This window comes from Rhincodon typus, chromosome 13 (assembly GCF_021869965.1).
Source record: "Rhincodon typus isolate 14 chromosome 13, sRhiTyp1.1, whole genome shotgun sequence".
NCBI classification, from domain to species: domain Eukaryota; kingdom Metazoa; phylum Chordata; class Chondrichthyes; order Orectolobiformes; family Rhincodontidae; genus Rhincodon; species Rhincodon typus.
In genome coordinates, this window is record NC_063344.1 from 21268047 (window position 1) to 21289609 (window position 21563).

The following is a 21563-nucleotide window of genomic DNA, read 5'->3' on the forward strand; positions in this document are numbered from 1 at the left end:
CTCCCACCTATCCGGTCCTCCCAGCTCACTGACCAACCCCCCCACCCCCACCTCCTACTTACTAGCCTCATCCCCGCCATGACCTGTCCGTCTTCCCTCAATTGACCAACCCCCATCCGAACTCCCTACCTACACTCACCTTTACTGGCTCCATCCCCGCCTCCCTGACCTGTCCGTCTTCTCTCCACCTATCTGCTCCCTTATCCACCTTCCATCATCACCTCCCCCCACCCTCTCTATTTATTCCAGAGTTCCCCATTTCTGAAGAAGGGTCCGGACCCGAAACATCAGCTTTCCTGCTCCGATCAACCAGCTCTACACCTTGTTATCCCTTAATATTATTTCTACGTTTAATGTCATCATGGTGTTACTGTTAACAATGAGTTTCACAGCAACCGCTTGTAAGTCCACTTGTAGCACAAAACGCCATTTCCTTCATGTATTCTTGATAACGTATCCATTATTATACTGTATTTTCCAGACACACAAATGATTTTTAGATTGTACGGTTGGAAAGTGAAGCTCCATTAAATAAAAACAAAAGTTCTTCTCCTGAAATTTCTCCAAAAACAATCCAAAGGATTATGTTCTGTACAAAAGTTTCTTCCACATTTTTGGAGATGTACATTTCAAAATGTTGTAGAGCCAACACATGACTCAACGTCTCCTTCATCAAGTATTTCCAATACAATAATACTGATTCTTCACAACGCATCTGGTTTCAGCACCATTAAAATAGGTGAGCTTCCACTAAGATAATTTGGTTCAATAGTTTCATTGTCCATCGTTAATTTAATCTCTTGATAATTTGAGCTCATTTCACTGGATTGAGCCCGTAAGGATGTTGCTTGATATGTTTATCCTTCACACTAACATCATGAACTATCAAGAACACTTTTCCTAGCTTATCAAATTAATCAATTTATGATTCTGTAACAGCCTTTGTAAATCACTTCGCTAATTTGCTGTTAGACAAAATATTATGCTAGCTAACCTTTAAAATAGTATCATCTGTTATAATACCTCTTTAACATGCAAACCCAACACACTTGATTCTTCCTCCTGTCTGGAGTACCCACTGCATAAATTTCAGAATTCATTTTCTTTTTGTTTTGATAATATCCAATCAATCTTGCTTTTAATGATTCCCAGAGGCTGGCAACAATACTAACCCTTGTCTCTAGCAATAAAATTTCAAACGGTGGCCTTTTTATTTCCTCTAGTTTTAACTGTTGGTTGGGCTCTCTTCAAATGCTTCTTAGTGAATTCACATACTTTGATTTCCCTCAAATTTTAAGCAGTGACTGTAAGTATAGTCTGAGCTTTGCCTTCCCAATTTTTTTAAAAATCAAATTAAGTAGCCTTCTCGTCTTAACCCATATTTCCGTTTAGAAGGACTAAATCAATTGGAGTCATCCGGAGCATCTCTAGTGGCAAGCTGTTTAACTCCTTTAACAATCGTCAGAATATTTGTGCCAATAAGCTCCAATCATGGTCATCAAAGTTTAATGCAATCTTCGCAATGCACTTTGAGATTATGGGTGATAAGCTGAAAATGTGACTGTCTATTTCCAAACTAGTCAGCATTTTTCTGAATATTTGCAACATTGAAATTTAAATTTTCATAGTAATTCTTCCAAAGCATTGATTCAAAGGCATTTTGGTGAAAAATCCATAATCTTTAAAAATACCAATACCAATTCCAATTTCCAATTTTAAGTAGGGGTCCTACACAATATGCCAAACAGTTATGAAAGCTGGTAAGGGAATTGAAGGTGCAGGTTTAATTGATGGTTGGGATTTCACCACTATGTGTACATGTCTAGCAAAATTTAACCACATCTTTACGAAAGCCCTTCCGAGGAAGGATCACTCAATCCAAAATGTTAACTCCGATTTCTCTCCTCCGATGCTGCCACATCTGCTGTGCTTTTCCAGCAATTTCTATATTTGTTTCTGGTTTACAGCATCCATAGTTCTTTTGGTTTTTATTTAGACAACGTTTAAATATTTTAGCCTGTATTTTCTGAATGCCTAAGTGACCTGCCATTGCAATTATGTCCCTCACATGTAAAACATCATAATGATGCTCAGATGGAAATACCATGTAATGGATCACTGCCCATTCTTCATCATCTGATATTCGAGGTAGTTCCTATTTCTTCATTAGTACTTGGCCTTTCAAGCAATAATTCTCAGGTATTGGTATGAGTTGACTGCTTGACACAACATTCAATTCTAAATCCATTTATTGCATTTCTATTAAAGAAGATGGGATAAACATGTTAGCCTCATTCTCTTTACAATCCTCCTTTATAATTTTATTTTAAACTGTACCAGATAACTGAATATTTGTATCATGGGTGAGGTACCAGAAGACTGGAGGTTGGCTAATGTGGTGCCATCATTTCAGAAATGTTGTAAAGAAAAGCCAGGGAACTATAGACCAGTGAGCCTTATGCCAATGGTGGGTAAGTTGTTGGAGGGAATTCAGAGAGACAGGATTTACATGCATTTGGAAAGGCAAGGACTGATTAAGGATAGCCAGCATGCCTTTGTGTGTAAGAAATGGTTTCTCACTAAATTGTTTGAGTTTTTTTTTGAAGAAGTGGCAGAGAGGACTGTTGAAGACAGAGCGGCAAATGTTGTCTATATGCTTTGCTGAAGTCCATTCGACAAGGTTCTGCATGGTAGTCTGATTAGTAAGATTAGACCTCATGGGATCCAGGGAGAATTAGCCAATTGCATACAAAACCGGCTGGAAGGTAGCAGATAAAGAGTGGTGGTGGAGGGTTGTTTTTCAGACTGGAGGCCTGTGACCAGTGGTGCGCCACAAAGAATAGTGCTGGGTCTACTCTTTTCATCATTTATATAAACAATTTGGATGCAAATATAGGCGGTATGGTTAGTAGATTTACAGATGACACCAAAATAGGTGGTATAGTGGTCAGTGAAGATTAGCTTGGAGTACAACGGGACCTTGATCAGATGGGCCAATGGGCCGAGGAATGGCAGGTGGAGTTCAATTTACATAAATGTGAGATGTTGCATTTTGGTACGGCAAACCAAGGCAGGACTTATACAGTTAATGCTAGGGGCTTGGGGAGTGTTTCTGAACAAAGAGACCTGGGGGGTACAGGTGCATAGCTCCCTGGAAGTGGAGTCGCAGGTAGACACGGTGGTGAAGAAGGCATTGCCTTCATTGGTCAGAATACTGAGTACAAGAGTTGGGATATCATCTTGCAGTTATGAAGGACATTGGTGAGGCCACTTTTGGAATACTGTTTACAATTCTCATAGTCCTGCTATTGGAGGGATGTTGTTAAACTTAAGAGGGTGCAGAAAAGATTCATAAGGGTGTTGGCCAGACTGGAGGATTTGAGCTATGGGGAGAGGCTGAATAGGCTGGGGTTTCTTTTCCTGGAGCGTCAGGGACTGAGACCTTATAGACGTTTATTAAATCATGAGGGGCATGGATAGAGTGAATAGCCAAGGTTTTTTTCCGCGGGTGAGGAAGTCCAAAACTACAGACCATAGGTTTAAGGTGAGAGGGGAAAGATTTAAACTGGACTTGAGCGGTAACTTTTTTCACACAGAGGGTGTGTTTGTTTGGAATGAGCTGCCAGAGGAAGTGATGGAGGCAGGTACAGTTACAACATTTGAAAGCATCTGGATGGGTATGTGAATAGGAATGTTTAAAGGAATATGGGCCAAATGCTGACAAATGGGGCTAGATTGGATTGGGACGTCCAGTCAGCGCAGATGAGCTATACCAAGGGATCTGTTGAATGACTATCTCCCTGCCTCACAAGCTCATCATCTACCTGTTTATACTATGAGCCTGAGATCTAGTCACAAAAGAGTCCTGTAACATTTCAGTTTCTTTTCCCGCCAACAGTTGTTCAAACATGCTGGGTGAGGTCAATATTTTTGAACCAGTCTAGTCATTTTTCAAAATAGAATTAATTCTCTCTTTGGAATCTGTTTCACGATTTCCAACCGCAATTTCTCCACGTACTAAGTCACTTTTAAATTCAATTCGGTTTAATGAGACTGGTTTGTATCCTCCAATTAATATTTAATTTTAATTTCCCCTCTGGAAGATATCAGTGACTGACTTGCTCCAGTGAGTCTCAAAATGTTTAGTGGTTTACCTCTTTGAATTGAGCCATGAGGAAAGACCTCCCATTTTAAGATAAAAATATTCAGAACCTTCAGTAATCTGATTCTCTTTTTAGTATTTGAAGAATTTTCATGATTACCTAAAGAACATGTTGTTCTTGTACTAACACTATACTTTTAATCCAATTTCACCACTCTCTCCGTGACTCCCTTGTCCGCTCCACACTCCCCTCCAGCCCCACCACACCCGGCACTTTACCCTGCAACCGCAGGAAGTGCTACACCTGCCCCCATACCTCCTCCCTCACCCCCATCCCAGGCCCCAAGAAGACTTTCCACATCAAGCAGATGTTCACCTGCACATCTGCCAATGTGGTATACTGTATCCGCTGTTCCCGTTGTGGCCTCCTCTACATCAGGGAAACCAAGCGGAGGCTCGGGGACCACTTTGCAGAACACCTACGCTCGGTTCGCAATAAACAACTGCACCTCCCAGTCACGAACCATTTCAACTCCCCCTCCCATTCCTCAGACGACATGTCCATCCTGGGCCTCCTGCAGTGCCACAACGATGCCACACAAAGGTTGCAGGAACAGCAACTCATATTCCGTTTGGGAACACTGCAGCCCAATGGTATCAATGGGGATTTCACAAGCTTCAAAATCTCCCCTCACCCTACTGCATCCCAAAACCAGCCCAGCTCGTCCCCGCCTCCCTAACCTGTTCTTCCTCCCACCTATCCCCTCCTCCCACCTACTAACCTCATCCCACCCCCTTGACCTGTCCGTCCTCCCTGGACTGACCTATCCCCTCCCTAACTCCCCACCTACACTCACCTTTACTGGCTCCATCCCCGCCTCTTTGACCTGTCTGTTTCCTCTCCACGTATCTTCTCCTCTATCCATCTTCTATCCGCCTCCCCCTCTCTCCCTATTTATTTCAGAACCCCCTTCCCCTCCCCCATTTCTGATGAAGGGTCTAGGCCCGAAACATCAGCCTTTTTGCTCCTATGATGCTGCTTGGCCTGCTGTGTTCATCCAGCTCCGCACCTTGTTGTCTCCTTTTCCAATGTCTCGTTTTGTGATGATTTAGATGTTTCTGCTACTGAAAATGGTCTCCCGTTTAACTTCCAGCAATGATTGTAATACAACAGAGCATATCATACTGGAAGCGTTTTTTAAAAATCATTTTTGGTTCTAGCTTGTCCTCTTCGTTACTTCAGCATCCTGTTTGCCGTATAAACACTAGTACCTTTGCCATCCTCAAATTTTCTATCCCTATTTCCTTCAGAAGCCCTACATGACCTGCTCCCTACACACTCCCATGCCTTCAGTGTTGAGTCTTGGATGAAATAGTAACAGAGGGCTGATAAAGTCTGCACAGTTGTTAATGATCTAAATTCTCAAAAGACATTTGACAAAGTTCCACGCAATAGATGTGTGAGCAAAGTTGATGCCGACTGAAATGGGGGGGGGGTGGTGAAACAGTCTAAAATATGAAACAAAGTGCTGGAGGAACTTAACAGTTCTGGAAGCACCTGTAGAGAAACAGACATTTTCTCTTCCAAGATGTTGCCAGACCCGCTGAGTTTCTCCAGCATGTTGCTTTTGTTTCAGATTTCCAGTAGCCACAGCATTTTGGCTTTTATTTTTTTTTTTACATTCCAGCCTGAAATTGTTGAACTCAAAGCTGAGGCCAATCAAGTAAAGTTGTGAAGTATCCAATCAAAAGATGAGGTGCTGTTTGTCAAATGTACAGTGGGCTTCACTAGAACACCGCAGCAGGTTGAGGATAGAAACATAAGCATGAAAAGGGGTAGGTTAAAATGGAAAGAAAGCTGAGGTTATGCTTATATGTATGCTTTTCTGCAAAGCAAACACTTTGCCTGCATTTTGCCTCTCCAAAGGGGAGAGGACAATATTGTGAGCAGCAAATGTAGTGTACTAAACTGAAGGAAATACAAGTAAATCATGGGCATTTGTTTAGTTTTGTTTATGGAATATTCCTTCTTATAAACTGATGGCCACATTTGCCATCAGCAACATTTTCTGCACTGTCTGTTCTTCATTGTAGACTTTCTAGCTTGATCATAGGGATTAACAATTAGAATTCTTGCACTCTCAAACAATCAAAAAAGTGTGAATAAACAGGTGATAAGTTTTTTCTAAATCCAACTCATTTGTATTTATTAATAATTCATTTTAGGTTGAAGACAGAGACTATGCATTTGATATGATTCCAATAGGTTTGTGATCTTTTTACATGTAACTCAAAACCAATGACATGTGTGACAAACATCTAATGAGGATTGGCTGCTTCTTCCAGAGATTACATTTTTGTTATAAAAGAAATCTCTGTACAAATTTTCCTAGCTGAAGTTTTGGAAATTTGGCTTCTAGCTTTTACCAAAGTTTTGAAAAATAACTATAGATTTTGCTGGAGATATTATTTCATTAACTAAATAATGCTGAAATAACTGAGGAAAATATACATAGCTGAAGTAGAAGAGTTAGATTCAGTTAAGAGCATCTCTACTTTCAGCAAAAACATTAAGCCCAAATTGAAGCTTCAAATTTAAGAATTATTTTATAATAATACCTTTCAATTTGCATACTGCAAAGAGGCATTTTGTTGAAGCTTTTCATCTTGCACTCACAGAACAATTCACAAGAATACCAATTCAATGGGAAAAGTAGTATTTATAATGTTTGAAAGGACAGCAATGACTGGCTGGCAAGTGGACACTGCTTGGCAAAAGTGTTGCCACGGTGAGTGTACCCATTACTACTGACTGGTTAACTCCCAAACATTGTTTAAATCTTAACCAAGATATGTTGACTTCAATTTCTCAGGGAATTGCCCTGACCTATGAATGATTGTCACCTACTCTATTGCATTGAATCAGGTTTGGTGTGCTCATTATTTTTCTGTCCGCAAAAGACAGGGTCCTGTGTATTAATATATGTAGCTTCCAGTATATGCAATTGTGAGGCCAGCTGACAATACTAAATTGGTTGCAAGCATAATTCTTTGCACAATCAGGATTATCCAGCAAACATTGTTTAATTTGCAAAAGCACACTCTGGCTCAGTGGTAGTGTCCCTACACCTGGGCCAGGAGATCCAAGTGCAAGTCCCACCTGCCTTCATATGTTATAACATCTAAACACGTTGATTAAATAATAGTATAATATAATATAATATAATATAATATAATATATATATATTTTAGAAGTTATAGTAAATAAGATTTCTGCGCTGAAAATATACTGACAATGCAAGTGTTTAGTAAATTAAATATAGGTTTTAGGTTTGTTGAAATAACTCAAGCTTAAAACCTGAAAAATTAAATAACATATGAAAGCTGGATTACGTGAGCATTCAAGTCAGAAAATGCAACCCAACTGGAGCAAACTCAGTAAAAATAAACTAAAACGTTCCAGTGAAATACAGTGGATAACCTGTTATTTCAAACTTGGAGAGTCCTTTAACTCGGTCTGTGTTAGCCAAAAGTTTCAATAGTCCAAATAAAGAATCTAATACACAATGTTCTTGAGAGTTTTTACAGGGATTCATCAAATGGATTCCAATGAGCTGGTAATGAGACAAAAATATTTTGCAGCAAAATAATAGATTGGAATTGTGTTTTGTTTAGTATGAGGCACACCTCTCACTATTGGATTCATCCTTCAGTTCAAATCACCGTCAAACTGTGGAAGCTGCAACACCTGGGTGTTCACGGGATTATTTCAACTTTTGTATCAAATTTAAGTTTGGGATAAGAGATGCTATTGTTGGAATATTGGAAAACTGCCATTTCAAGCATATCCAATTCCTTTTTAGCAATGCTTTCATATTAGTTTAGTTCTGAGCAAGAAGTGCTTCCATCTTCCAAAATACAGGTCTTGTTATCCACCCTGGAACACATATGTAAGGCAAACAGAAGTAAATCAAAGACCCATGATATGAAGGCCAAAACCAGAACAGGTCTTGAGTGAGACAAGGCCACATATCCCATCAAGCCTGTCATCCACAACTTGATTACTGTATCCTAATCTTTTCTTTCCTCAATTTTACTATTCTACTTTAATTGCTCATATCCTCTACTTATCAACCCTACAATGAAAATCAAGTGATTAATATCGCTACCCCCAACTTTCAATTTGATTAGACCCAGAAACTGCTATTTACTCCAAAGCAACTCCCTCTTCACCGTATAGTTCACTATTATGTTTGGCAACTTTCCACTCTCAATTTTCCAAGTTACATTTAGTCCAACCATTTCCAAAGCACTCTGAACTACATTTCTGGTTGCAGTCATCGGATGACTATCAGGATTGTGAACCTGGAAGATTTTCTGCCTAGAGTTGAGGTTAAATACAAGGGTGTCCTATTTTTTATACTTCAGCACAAGGTTGCAGCCCATCTTTGTCACACACCAACACAACAAATTTTTTTGAACACGCATTATCTGCTTCTTGGACTTCAACTCAATGCAACAATGTGTTAATATAAGTCAAATGCATGTGTGCTTCAAAGCAAATTCATAACAATAGCATACATCATTAGAAGGTGCACAAGGCACAAACATGGGATTCTGTACTCAATGATAACTGAACTATCATCAACATTAAAAATTGGGTGTGTGGTTGAAGGAACAGAAATAAAGGGATGCAAGAACAGGGCAACTATATAGTATAGAACCAAGACTACTACTTGTGTGGAGGGTAGGCACCAACTCAAGGCTGGTTTAACTCAAGGAACCGTTTCATGTTGTAAGTTATCTTCTTTGAAAATCAGAGCCACATTCCTTCACTAGAAATGGAAAGGCTTAGCTACAAAATACTGCTGCCAGCAGGACACTTATTCAGATTGCACCAGTTATGTCATCAATCCAAAACTACATCCAAGAAACAATATAAACCAAAAAATCTCAACCTAAGATCAAGATTGCATTTTTTTTGGATCTTATACGCATATTCAGAATTTCCATTTTGGAATGTTTGTACAAGCATTTATGGAATTCTTTCATCATTTCTTTTAGCACAACATTGTATTCGGATGAGATGGAGTGAGGATAGGAACGAACACCCGGACTCTCATTGATTGCTACTTACCTTAACACCGATTAAAGGCACTTCTGACACCAATCCCAATGGCGCTTTTCCACTAGTCCTTTTCCCATCGCTCGGGGAGGGGACCCGCCTCCGCGCATGCGGCCACACCCCGACGCCTGCGCACTCGTCTCCGCGTGGGCGATGGCACGTGCGGTGTTCATTTCAAATCCAAATCGAATGTGTAACGGTCCGTTATCGCTAGCTAGCTTCTCCTTATGGTGTTTTGATAGGAACTTCCTCCACTTCCACTGATCCTGAGGATATGGGCGGCAAGGGTGAGGTTGGTATCTATCGATTTATTTATTTATTGCTCCCAGTGAAGGTAGTATTGGGAAACTTCTTCCATTTACTACAGGTCTGTGGTCTAAACTCTGATTGCATTACAAAGATAGTTCTTAGCCTTTAATACCTTTGTCCAAGCTCTCGCTTATCTGATCTAAATCTCTAATTTGGCCTGGTGACTTTTTTTTATTATTTCATGGCATGTGAGTGTCCCTACCTAGGCTGGCATTTGTTGTCCATCCCTACTTGCCCCTAAACTGAGTGGCTTACTTGGCCATTTCAGAGGGCAATTAAAAATTCACATTGCTGTGGGTCTGGAGTCACGTGTATACCAAACCAGATAAGAATGGCAAATTTCCTTCCTTAAGGGACATTATTGTTCCAAATTGGAACAATCATTGATTGTCATTTAAGACAAAAATCACCATCACTGGAATTAACTAGATACTCCACACTTACGAGGTGGAATTTAAATTCCACCAGCTGTTGTAGTGGGATTTGAACCGTTGCCTCCAGTGCATTAGCCTAGGCCTTTGGACTATTAATCCACTATTAGTTTTATTTACCACTATTCCACCTTCATCTGTAAAACACCTTGGAGATGTTGGCATTAAAAGATATGATATTCAACAGCTATAAATCATATTTATAAAGTCCAAAGCAAGATAATGCATCCCATTTGGGGGAGAGCCAAACGTTACTGAAATGTTTTCTATTGGATATTATACATACATGTAGAGTCCTCTGATGGAACATCTGGAAGCAGAAACCCAGTCAAACTGCTGCATTCTGGGTATTGTCAAGCATTTTAAATGTTGGTGTAGAAATGCCAGAAAACGTATAGCAGGGTAAGGTTTATAACTGGGGGAAGGGTAATTATAATTCTGTTAGGCAAGAACTGGGTAACATAAAATGGGAACAGATGCTGTCAGGGAAGAGCACTATAGAAATGTGGAGATTGTTTGTTTGAGGAATGCACACTGCGTGTGTTCGATATGTTTGTCCTTAGCAGGCAGAGAAGATGTCGTCAAGTGAGGGAGCCTTGGTTCTCGAGAGGTTGAATGACTGGTTAAGAGGAAGAAGGATGCTTATATAAGGTTTAGGAAACAAGGATTGGAAAAGGCTCTAGAGGGATACAAGTTAGCCAGGAAGGAGCTGAAGAACGGGTTTAGGAGACCTATAAAGGGACATGAGAAAACCTTGGCAGAGAGGATTCAAGGAAAACCCCAAGGCATTTTACACATACATGAGCAATAAGAGAATGACCAGAGAAAGGGTAGGGCCAATCAAGGATTGTAAAGGGAATTTGTGCACGGAGCCTAAAGAGATAGGAGAGGTCCTTAATAAATACTTTTCTTCGGTCCCTCTCAGTTGTGAATACCTAGTTGTAGGGGAGGACAGTGTGAAACAGGCTGGTAGGCTAGAGGAGGTGGATGCTAGTAAGGAACATGTACTAGGAATTTTGAGGAACTTGAAGATAGATAAGTCCCCCGGGCCTGATGGGATTTATCCAAGGAATCTATGGGAAATGAGGGAGGAGACGCAGGGCCTTTGGTGATGATCTTTTCGTCCTCACAGTCCACGGGTATAGTGCTGGAAGATTGGGCAGTGGCAAACATCATTCCCTTGTTCAAAAAAGGGAATAGGGATAACCCTGGAAATTACAGTCCAGTTAGTCTTACTTCAGTGGTGGGCAAATTATTGGAAAGGGCTGAGAGATAGGATTTATGATCACTTGGATAGGCACAGTTTGATTCATGATAGTCAGCATGGATTTGTGAGGAGTAGATCATGCCTCACAAACCTTATTGAATTCTTTTGAAGAGGTGACCAGACACATGGATGAAGGTAGAGCAGTGGATGTGATATACATGGATTTAAGTAAGGTGTTTGATAAGATTCCCCATGGTAGGCTCATGCAGAAAGTAAGGAAGCACGGGATAGGGGGAAATGTGATAGATTGGATTCAGAATTGGCTGACCCTTAGAAGACAAAGGGTGCTAGTGGACTGAAAATATTCAGCATGGTGCTCAGTTACGAGTGGTGTACCACAAGGATCTGTTCTGGGTCCTCTTCTATTGGTGATTTTTGTAAATGATTTGGATGTAGGAGTGGAAGGGTGGATTAGTAAGTTCGCAGATGATACAAAGGTGGGTCAAGTTATGGATAGTACAGAGGGCTGTTCTAGGTTACAAAGGGACATTGATAGGATGCAAAGCTGGGCTGAGAAGTGGCAGATGGAGTTTAACCCTGAAAAGTGTGAAGTGATTCATTTTTGGAAGGACAAATTTGAATGCAGAATACAGGGTTAACGGAAAGATTCTTGGCAGTGTGGAGGAGCAGAGGGATCTTGGGGTTCATGTCCACAGTTCCCTGAAAGCTACCACCCAGGTGGATAGAGTTGTTAAGAAAGCGTATGGTGTGTTAGCTTTCATTAATAGAGGGATTGAGTTCAAGAGCCATGAAGTTATGCTCCAGCGAGACAAAACCTGGTTTGGCCACATCTGGAGTGTTGTGTCCAGTTCTGGTCGCCTCATTACAGGAAAGATGTGGAAGCGTTGGAAAAGGTGCAGAGGAGATTTACCAGGATGTTGCCTGGAATGGAGGGAAGGTCTTATGAGGAAAGGTTGAGAGAACTAGGGCTTTTCTCTTTAGAACGACGAAAGATGAGAGGTGACTTGATAGAGGTGTACAAAATGATCAGAAGTATAGATAGAGGTAGCTATTACGAGGGGGCATAGTTTAAAAGTGAGTAAAGGTAGATATAGGGGAGACGTCAGAGGTAGGTTCTTCACTCAGAGTGGTAGGAGCATGGAATGCATTGCCGGAGAGTGTAGTGGAGTCGGCCTCATTAGGGGCATTTAAGCAGCAATTAGATAGGCATATGGATGATAGTATGAGATAGGAGTAGAGGTTAAGTAGACCTTAGGTTTAGAGTAAAAGTTCAGCACAACATCGTGGGCCAAAGGGCCTGTACTGTTCTATGTTCTAAGTTCTAAAACTGTCTTAAGTTGATCTTAGTGGTTATGATTTACTGCCCATTGTCTGAATGTTCAACCTGACAACCAACCAAAGGAAAGATATTGGAATATTTGTAAAATGACTAGATTGGATTAACAATCTTGAGGTTTAATGTTCCGAAGAGATGGGTTCAAATCATAACATGGTAGCTAGTGTAATTTAAATTAAAGTAGTAACTCAAATTAAAATCTAGACTCAGTAATGGCAACCATGCGAACTAACATTAATTGTTTAAAATCTCATCTGGTTCACTGATGTCATTCAAGAAACGAAATCTGCCATCCTTAACTGGTCTGACCCATATGTGACTCCAGACCCACTGCAATGTAGTAGATTCTTAACTTGAAAGGGCCTAGCAAGTCACTTGTTTCAAGGACAATCAGAGATGAGCAATAAATGCCAACTTTGCCAGCAATGTCCACATATGGTGAAATAGTAAAGCGGGCAAAAAAGTATTCCCAAATGGCGGGTTACTGAGTACACCGTTCCTATAAGAGACAGTGTAATTCATTGAAAATTAATTAGGCCCTAGAAGCTTAACATCAAAAGCTGTGCTTACACCTCCCCACAATATTGCAGTCCTCTCATGCTGCACCTGTAGGAGTTTTAAGCATTTACAGAATGCTCTGCCCTGTGGAACACACCAATAAAAAATCTTGAAATGATGATTATTTTGAAGCAACTACTTGAGCAAGCACTTGCAGCATTTATAGCATGGTGGTCATACCATGAGAACATAAAAAGAAAGAGCAGGAATGAGCCATTCAGCACATCGAACCTGTTGCAGCATTCAGTAGATTCATGGTCAATTTGAGTGTGGCTTTAACTCCACTTTCCTGCCTGTCCCTGTTCTTCCCTCACCCCATAACACCCAACTCCCTTCTACATCAAAGATCTGCCTAACTTACTCTTGAGTATATTCAAAGACCCAAACATCTTGCTGGGAATAGAACTCCCAACACAAATGACTCAAAAAAAATTCCTCCTCACCTCCATTTTAAATCGGAGACACTTTATTTTTAAATTTTGCCCCCTAGTTTTAGATTGCTCCGTGAGGGAAAGCACTCTATTAGCATCAAACCTGTAAAGCCTCCTCAAAATCCTATGCATTTCTTTAAAATTGTCATTTTTATGGATTCCAATGAATATAAGCCCAACTGTTCAATCTTTCCTCATAAGATAAATTCCTTTTTCCCAGGAATCAGCCAACTGATCCTTCACTGAAATGCTTCCAAAGTATATCCTTCAAATAAGATGACCAAAACTGTAGGTGTTAATGTCTCATGACTTCACTGTGCAAATACACCCGATGCCAAATTTCAAACTCAATTAACTCATGAGGATTTCTCTACATAGAATTCCTACAGTGCGGAAGGAATAAAACCATAACAGGTACAGGAGTAGGCTGTTCAGTTCTTCAACCGTCCTGCACTTTAGAATAGGATCATGTCTGATCTGACATTCCTCACATCTACTTTCTTGTGTTTTCCCAATGACCCTTGAGTTCTCTACTGATCAAGAAACTATAGTGTAGCTATAAATATAAACAAAAACTCTACACCCTTACTCTCTGTGCAAGTTTTTGTTCCAAAGACTCTTAGCCCTCAGAAGAAATTTCTCCTCATCTCAGTCTTGAATTGATGCTGCTTTATTCTAAGATTATGCCGTTTGGTCCTAGACTGTCCCTTGAGGGGAAACTCCTTTTGGTGTTTCACCTGTCAAGCCCTTAAGAATTCTGTATGTTTCAATGAGATCATCTGCCATTCTTCTAAACTCTTGAGTAGAATTCCAACCTGTTTAGTTTTGCTCATAAGACAATCCCTCCATATCTGAGATTATCTTAGTGAAACATATTTGATCTCCCATCTGCCTACACATGGTCCGTATCCCTCTATTCTCTGGCTGTTCATGTATCTGTCTAAATGCCTCTTAAATGTTGCTATTGTATCTACCTCCCCTGGCTGTACGTTCCAGGCACCTACTAACTTCTGTCTAAAGAAAACTCCTTCAAACTTACTCCCTTTCACTTTAAACCTTTGCCCCCTAGTGTTTGACATTTCCACCCTGGGAAAGAGACTCCACCCATCTACTCTATCCATGCCTCTCATAATCTTCAAATATTTCTAACAGGTCACCCCTCAGCCTCCAACACTGTAGCAAAAAAGAATCCAAGTTTGTCCAAACTTTCTTTATAGTTAAGGAATTCCAATCCAGGCATCAACCTGGTAAATCTCTTCTGCATCCTCTCCATAACCACCACATCCTTCCTATAGTGCAGCAACCAGAGCTCCACACAGTACTTCAAATGGGGCATGCCCTAACCGATAAAGGCAAGCTTGCCGTTTGCCTTCTTTACCACCTTATCCACTTTTTTGCCACATGCAGGGGGCTATGGACTTGGACTCAAGAACCCTTTGTATGTCAATGCTCCTAAAGGCCCAGCCACTTGCAGTATATTTTCCATTTGCATTTGACTTCCCAAAATGCGTCACCTCGCACTTGTCCAGATTAATCTCCTTTCTGCCATTTCTCTGCCCAATTTTCCAGCTGATCTATATCTTGCAGTATCCTTTAATATCCTTCATTATTCACAACCCCATCAACTGCAAACTTATTAATGAGACCACTGACATTTTCATCCAAATCATATATATATTACAAACAGAGGTCCCAGCACTGATCCTTGTGGAACATCACTGGTCATAGACCTCGCATCAGGAAGACACCCCTCCATAACTACCTTCTGTCTTCTATGGCCAATCTAATTTGTATCCAACTTGCCAACTCACAATACATTCCATGCAATTTGATCATCCAGACCAGTCTAACATGAGGGACCTTGTCAGATGCTTCAGTAAAGTACATGTAAGCAACGTCCACTGCCTTACCCTCATCAATCATCTCCATCACTTCCTCAAAAAACTCAATGGATTTGTCAGATAAGACCTCCTCTACATAAAGTCATGCTGAAAATCCTTAATAAGTCTATTCTTTTCCAAATGCAAGTAAATCCTATCCCTAAGAATCTTCTCCAATAATACTCATGTAGGGCTGACTGGCCTACAACCTGGATTATCTGTTGTCCTTCTTGAACAAAGGAAAAACATTGGCTATTCTCCAGTCTTCTGGGACCTCACCTGTGGCTAAAGAGCATGCAAAGATCTCTGTTGGGGCCCTAGAAATCTCCTCCCTTGCCTCCTTCAGTATCCTGGGATATTCACTCCAATGAAATATCTTTCTTAAATAATGGGACCAAAATACTTACAGTATTCCAGATGTAGTCTCATCAGCACCTTGTACAGAGTTGCAGTAAGACTTCCCCATTCTTGTACTCCAAACCCCTTGAAATGAGGGCCAAAATTACTTTATCCTTCCTGACTACCTGCTGCAGCTGTGTGCTAACTTTGAGTTTCCTGCATAAGTACCCAAAAGTTTCTGTGTTGCAGTTTTTCACCATTTAAATAATACTGTTCTTTTGTTCTGAATTTCATACTCTCATATACTCCTTTTGCCAACTCTGATTTCCTTTTACAGAGGAATGCCCACTTTAATGTAACAGAATTCCATCTCAATAAGGAGGAATATGGACTCATATTTGCATCAGGACCTAACATGAATCATCAAGAACTTAAATGGTTATCAGGACATGTGAATGTTATTACTCATTCCATATGTTTTGAGTAAGAGAATTGAATGAGCATGTATCTGCAAACATTAGAGCAGAATATGTGTTCCATCTGTGTGTGCATCTGCATGGATTTCCACACAAGCAGACTTCTTTTAGTTTCCGAGGAGTTATTGATCAGTATTGTTGCTACCTTTCACTGGATTAAAACTCCATAGGCACTGCCACCAAGTGGTCATAGCATCATACAGCATAGAAATGGACCTGGTCCATCTCATCCATGCCAACCAAGTTTCCCAAACTAAAACTAGTCCCACTTGCCTGCATTTGGCCCATATCCCTCTAAACCTTTCCTATTCATGCACCTGTTCAAATGTCTTTTAAATGTTGTAACAAACCTGTCTCTACCATTTCCTCTGGCAGTTTTTTTCCCCATATGAACTACATGCTGTGTGGAAAAAGTTGCTCCTCAGGTCCCTTTTAATTCTTTCTCCTCGCACATTAAAAATATGCCCTCTAGTTTTCAACTTCCCTACCATAGGGAAAAGGCCTTTGCTATTCACCTTATCTGTGCCCCTCATGATTTCACAAACGTCTAAGGTCATTCCTATGTTTCAGCAAAAGCAGTCCCATTCTTCACGAGTGCCTAGACAATAAACAAGAGTGCACAATTGATCATGATGAAGACAATCTGTGCTAGGCCTTTATTCACTATTTTAATGAGACATTAACCTGCGTAGTTACCTGTAACTTCCAGTATACAAAAGAAAACTCACCCTAAATTAGACTGTATGATATCAGTTAATTCAGGTCAAAACAGAGATAAAATCTGCGTCTTTTGTCCAGTGTCAGCTGCATCTCAATTGGCAGAACTTTCCCCTCTGAAAAGTTTGTTTTTAAGTCACACTTCAGAAACTGAAGAGAAAATCTAGATGGATACTCCAGTGGAGTACTGAACAAATGTTGCATTGTCAGGTGCATTTTTCAAATGAGTCACTAAGCAGATCCTGTGTGAATGAATGATCTGTCACATATATCTAGGGAGATACAGAGAAAAGTGGTTTGTGGCCATATCTGGCGCCATTTTAAGTTAATAAAAGCAAAGTACTTAAATAGAGTTCATCCTCATCGACCAGTGCCCCAAACACAGCTTCAGGGCTTCTGCAATGTCTCTACAAGGTTGCCCTCAAGAGTCCCCACAGACTTGTTTTAGTTTTCTAGGGGTTATTGATCAGTATTGTTGCTACCTAACACTGGATTAAAACTCCATAGGCACTGCCACCAGGTGGTCATAGCATCATACAGCATAGAAATGGACCTGGTCCATCTCATCCATGCCAACCAAGATGCTGCCTGGCCTGCTGTGCTCTTCCAGCTCCACACGGTGTTATCTCTGACTCCAGCATCCGCAGTTCTTACTATCTCTGAGGCAGAATTTTCATCGCTCAGCAGGTGGTGAATTTGTAGAATTCCTTACCAAAGGGCTCTGTAGAGGCTGGGTCATTAAGAATATTCAAGCTGAGATAAAATGAATTTTAATCAGGGAGGGAATCAAAAGCCATGTAGTAAAGGCTGAACTGAGTGGAGCCGAGGATTATCAAATCAGCTATGATCTAATCAGATGGCAGAACACATCAAATGGTCTGAACACTGCTTCTGCTCCAAGATATAATGGCCTGACTTATATAATGGCCTATCTCATACAAAAAGCAAAAAGTGTTTTTCAGTAACAGTGACTGAATATCCATCGGAAGAATAATGATTTCTGGTACTAAACTGTTTATGTAATGTCAGCTACAGGAGATAATATTGAGGCATTGAATTAGTGTGTGACATCAATATCAATTATGTCTATAATTCACAGAGCAACAGCTTCGTCAAGTTAAGCATAATGAGTATTTACCATTGAAGGAGCCACTATTATTACATCTATCAACACTACATAACATGAACAAAGCAGATCCTTTTTATTATCATTTATTGATTTGCAGTAGTGCTCCCCTATAAACAGAAACATAAATATAGCTTTGATTTTGGCCTCCATCATTTAACAAAAGGAAAGAGCAGAAAATAACAATATTTCACCTGGTACAGCTTTTTCAAGACCATAATAAGTGAGTTTACTAGGAAACGACCCTGTCTTTCACCCTTTTGTAAATAGAACCATAGAAAAATTACAGCACAAGAGAAAGCCATCTGCCCAGTTATAACCTTTATACTCAGATCATGTAACTCCCTCCTTTAAAGCATTTCTGATTTGATTTTTGCTTCAGTGAAATTTTGTACCAGGATACGATCATAAAATCATCAAATCATACAGTATAGAAGAGGCCCTTCGAGTCTGTACCAATGAAAATACAATACCCTACAACCACAGTCCCATTTTCCAGCACTTGGGCCATAGCCTTGAATGTTATGATACTTCAAGTGCTCATCCAAGTACATTTTAAAGGTTGTGAAGTTTCCCGCAGTGCATTCCAGACCCCCGTCACACTCTGGGTGTTAAGGTTTTTCCTCAAATCCCCTCTAAGCCTTACACTTTAAAATTATGCTCCATTGTTATTGACCCTTTAACTAAGGGGAACAGCTGCTTTCTATTCATCCTGTTATGCCCCTCATAATGTTATACATCTCTATCAGCACCTCCCACCTCCTCCGCCTCCCTCCCCCCCCAAAAAAATTGTGATGATAAATGTAAGATGACTACTTTAGGAAGAAAGTGAGCCATTCTTCGCAGAAATGTATTTGGTGCCCTTTTTTATATATAAATACAAAAGAATGTGTAGACTCACCTATGCATGAGCTTAACACAATGATGACAGCTGCTGCAAATTGCTGCTTTCCAAACATTATGAGCATATCAAAACCACTTCTCATGAAGGCAGTAAACCTTAAAATATATTTTTATGTCACAGACAGGATAACATTAATAGCAAGTTGAAATTGAATTAATTTCACATCCCTTTCCGTTACAAAGCTATACTTATTGAATTAAAAATCAATATGGAAATGCCATCGCTTTGAAGTGGTGAACACCCACCAGTTTCAGCAGTGTAAATGACAGTTCTGTTTCTGTTGATCCTGTGGTTAAAGATGTTGAACCTTAGATTTACTGATATTGCACGGTGGTACAGGTTAAGGAGGCCATTCAGCACAACTAGCACATATCTCCAGTGAACCAAGAATTTCACCATTACAGCTTGTGTGCCAAGAACAGTTCCAAAGGTTGTACCTCTACTACTTTACCCAGAGATCCTTCCACATTGTTAATGATTAAGTGAAGAAGTTAAGTCATTAAGAAGACATCTGTCCTTGAATTGACATTTAGAAGATGTTGACTTCCATTGGTATAATGCTTTTTACAATCACTAGAAATCTCAAGGCACATCGCAACTGATGAAGAACTTCTGAAAGTCAATGCTGTTTGGTCTTGGAGACACGCCAGATAATTTATATACACCAAGCCCCCATAAATAGAAATACAGTAACAACCAGATAATGTGTTTGTGATATTAATTGAGAGACAAATATAACTCTATACATTGGGATCAACTCCCATGTTTTTTTCCTGAATCGTTCCATGGGATCTGGGGAAATATATAGCAGTACTCCCTTGGTATTACACCATAGTATCAAGCATTGATTTTTGTGCTCTGGTCTTGAATTTAGACTGGAAGCAGGAACCAAAATGTGAGATAGCTACCAACTGAGCCACAATAGACATTGGTTTACACTGAGGAGTTCCTCAGGGTAGTGTCCTAGGCCCAACAATCTTCATTTGCTTCATTAATGACCTGCCCTCCATTATAATCTCAGAAGTGGGATGTTCACTGACGATTGCACAACGTTCAGCACTATTTGTGACTCCTCAGATACAGAAACAGTCCATGTTCAAATGCAACAAAATCTGGACAATATACAGGCTTGGGTTGACAAGTGGCAAGTAACATTTGCACCACATAAATGTCAGGCAATGACTATCTCCAATAAGAGACAGACTAACACTGCCTCTTGACATTCAATGGTATTACCATCACCGAATCCTCCACTATAAACAGCCTGGGAGCTACCATCGACTAGAAAGTCAACTGGACTTCCACACAGTGGCTACAAGAGCAGGTCAGAGGCTAGGAATACTGTGGCGAGTAACTCACCTCCTGACTTCCCAAAGCCATCCAAGATCTACAAGACACAAGTTAGATGTGTGATGGATTACTCCCCACATGCCTGGATGAGTGCAGCTCCAACAACATTCAAGAAGCTTGACACCATTCATGACAAAGTAGATTGGCACCACATCCACAAGCATCCACCCCCTCCACTACCACCAATGCTCAGTAGCAGCAATGTGTATTATCTACAAGACATTGCAGAAATTCACCAAAGGTTCTTAAACAGCTCCTTCCAAACCTACAGCCACTTCCTTCCAGAAGGACAAGGGCAGCGGATACATGGGAACACCACCACCTGCAAGTTCCCCTCCAAACCACTCACCATCCTGACTTGGAAATATATCGCTGTTCCCTCAGTGTCTCTGGGTCAAAATTCTGGAATTCATAGTCATACAGCATGAAAACAGACCTTTCAGTCCAACTTGTCCATGCAGACTAATTTTCCCAAACTAAACTCATCCCTTTTGCCTGCATTTAGCCAATATCCCACTAAATGTTTCGTATTCATGTACATTTAAAATTCATTTTGACAAGTAACTGTACTTACATCCACTTCCTCTAGTAGTTCATTCCACATATGTGGAAAAAGTTGTGTGTGAAAAAGTTGCCCCTCAGGTCTCTTTTAAATCTTTCTCCTCTCATCTTAAAAATATGCCCTCTAGTTTTCAACTCCCCTACCCTAGGGAAAACGCCTTTGTTATTCACCTTATCTATGCCCATCAGGATTTTATAAACCTCTATAAGGTCACCTTCAATCTTCTACTCACCAGTAAAAAAGAAGTCCCAGTCTATCCAGCCTCTCCTTAACTCAAACCCTCCAGTCCCAGTAACGTGCTCGTAAATACCTCCATTGTAGTCTTGTTTTAAATGACAAAGATGGTGGAAACACTGACGGACCAGGATGTGAGTCACGTGCATCAGAGTATTCAGCCTCTGTGTTAATCCTGTATCTATACTATTGACGTGACTTAGGCTTCTGGTCAATAGTGCCCAAAAAAGCTGTTGATGCAAGGGTTCAACACTGATAGAGTATCCATGAAAGTCAACAAAAACTGGTTGCGCTATTATTTCCTCTAATATTATAATAAAAATAATAACAATAAATTATTCACAATATCCCTAAGGGCATTGTGGGTCAACCTACAAGACTGCAGCAGTTCAAGAAGGCTTCTCAAGGGTAACTATGGATGGGCAATAAATGCCAGTGACACCCACATACCACGT

The 21563-nt window shown here is 40.4% G+C and overlaps 1 protein-coding gene across 4 annotated transcripts in view; it reads right to left on the minus strand.

The window, feature by feature from the left end:
* Positions 1 to 21563, minus strand: part of tp63 (tumor protein p63) — a 266101-nt gene that overhangs the window by 207319 nt on the left and 37219 nt on the right. The window contains exon 1 of one of the 4 annotated variants that reach the window (XM_048604515.1): positions 9240 to 9332. The exons of the other annotated variants lie outside the window; for them this stretch is intronic. The gene's annotated coding sequence lies outside the window, so the exon portion shown is untranslated. Of the gene's footprint in view, positions 1 to 9239; positions 9333 to 21563 lie in introns of those variants that run through there. 4 annotated transcript variants of the gene reach the window in all.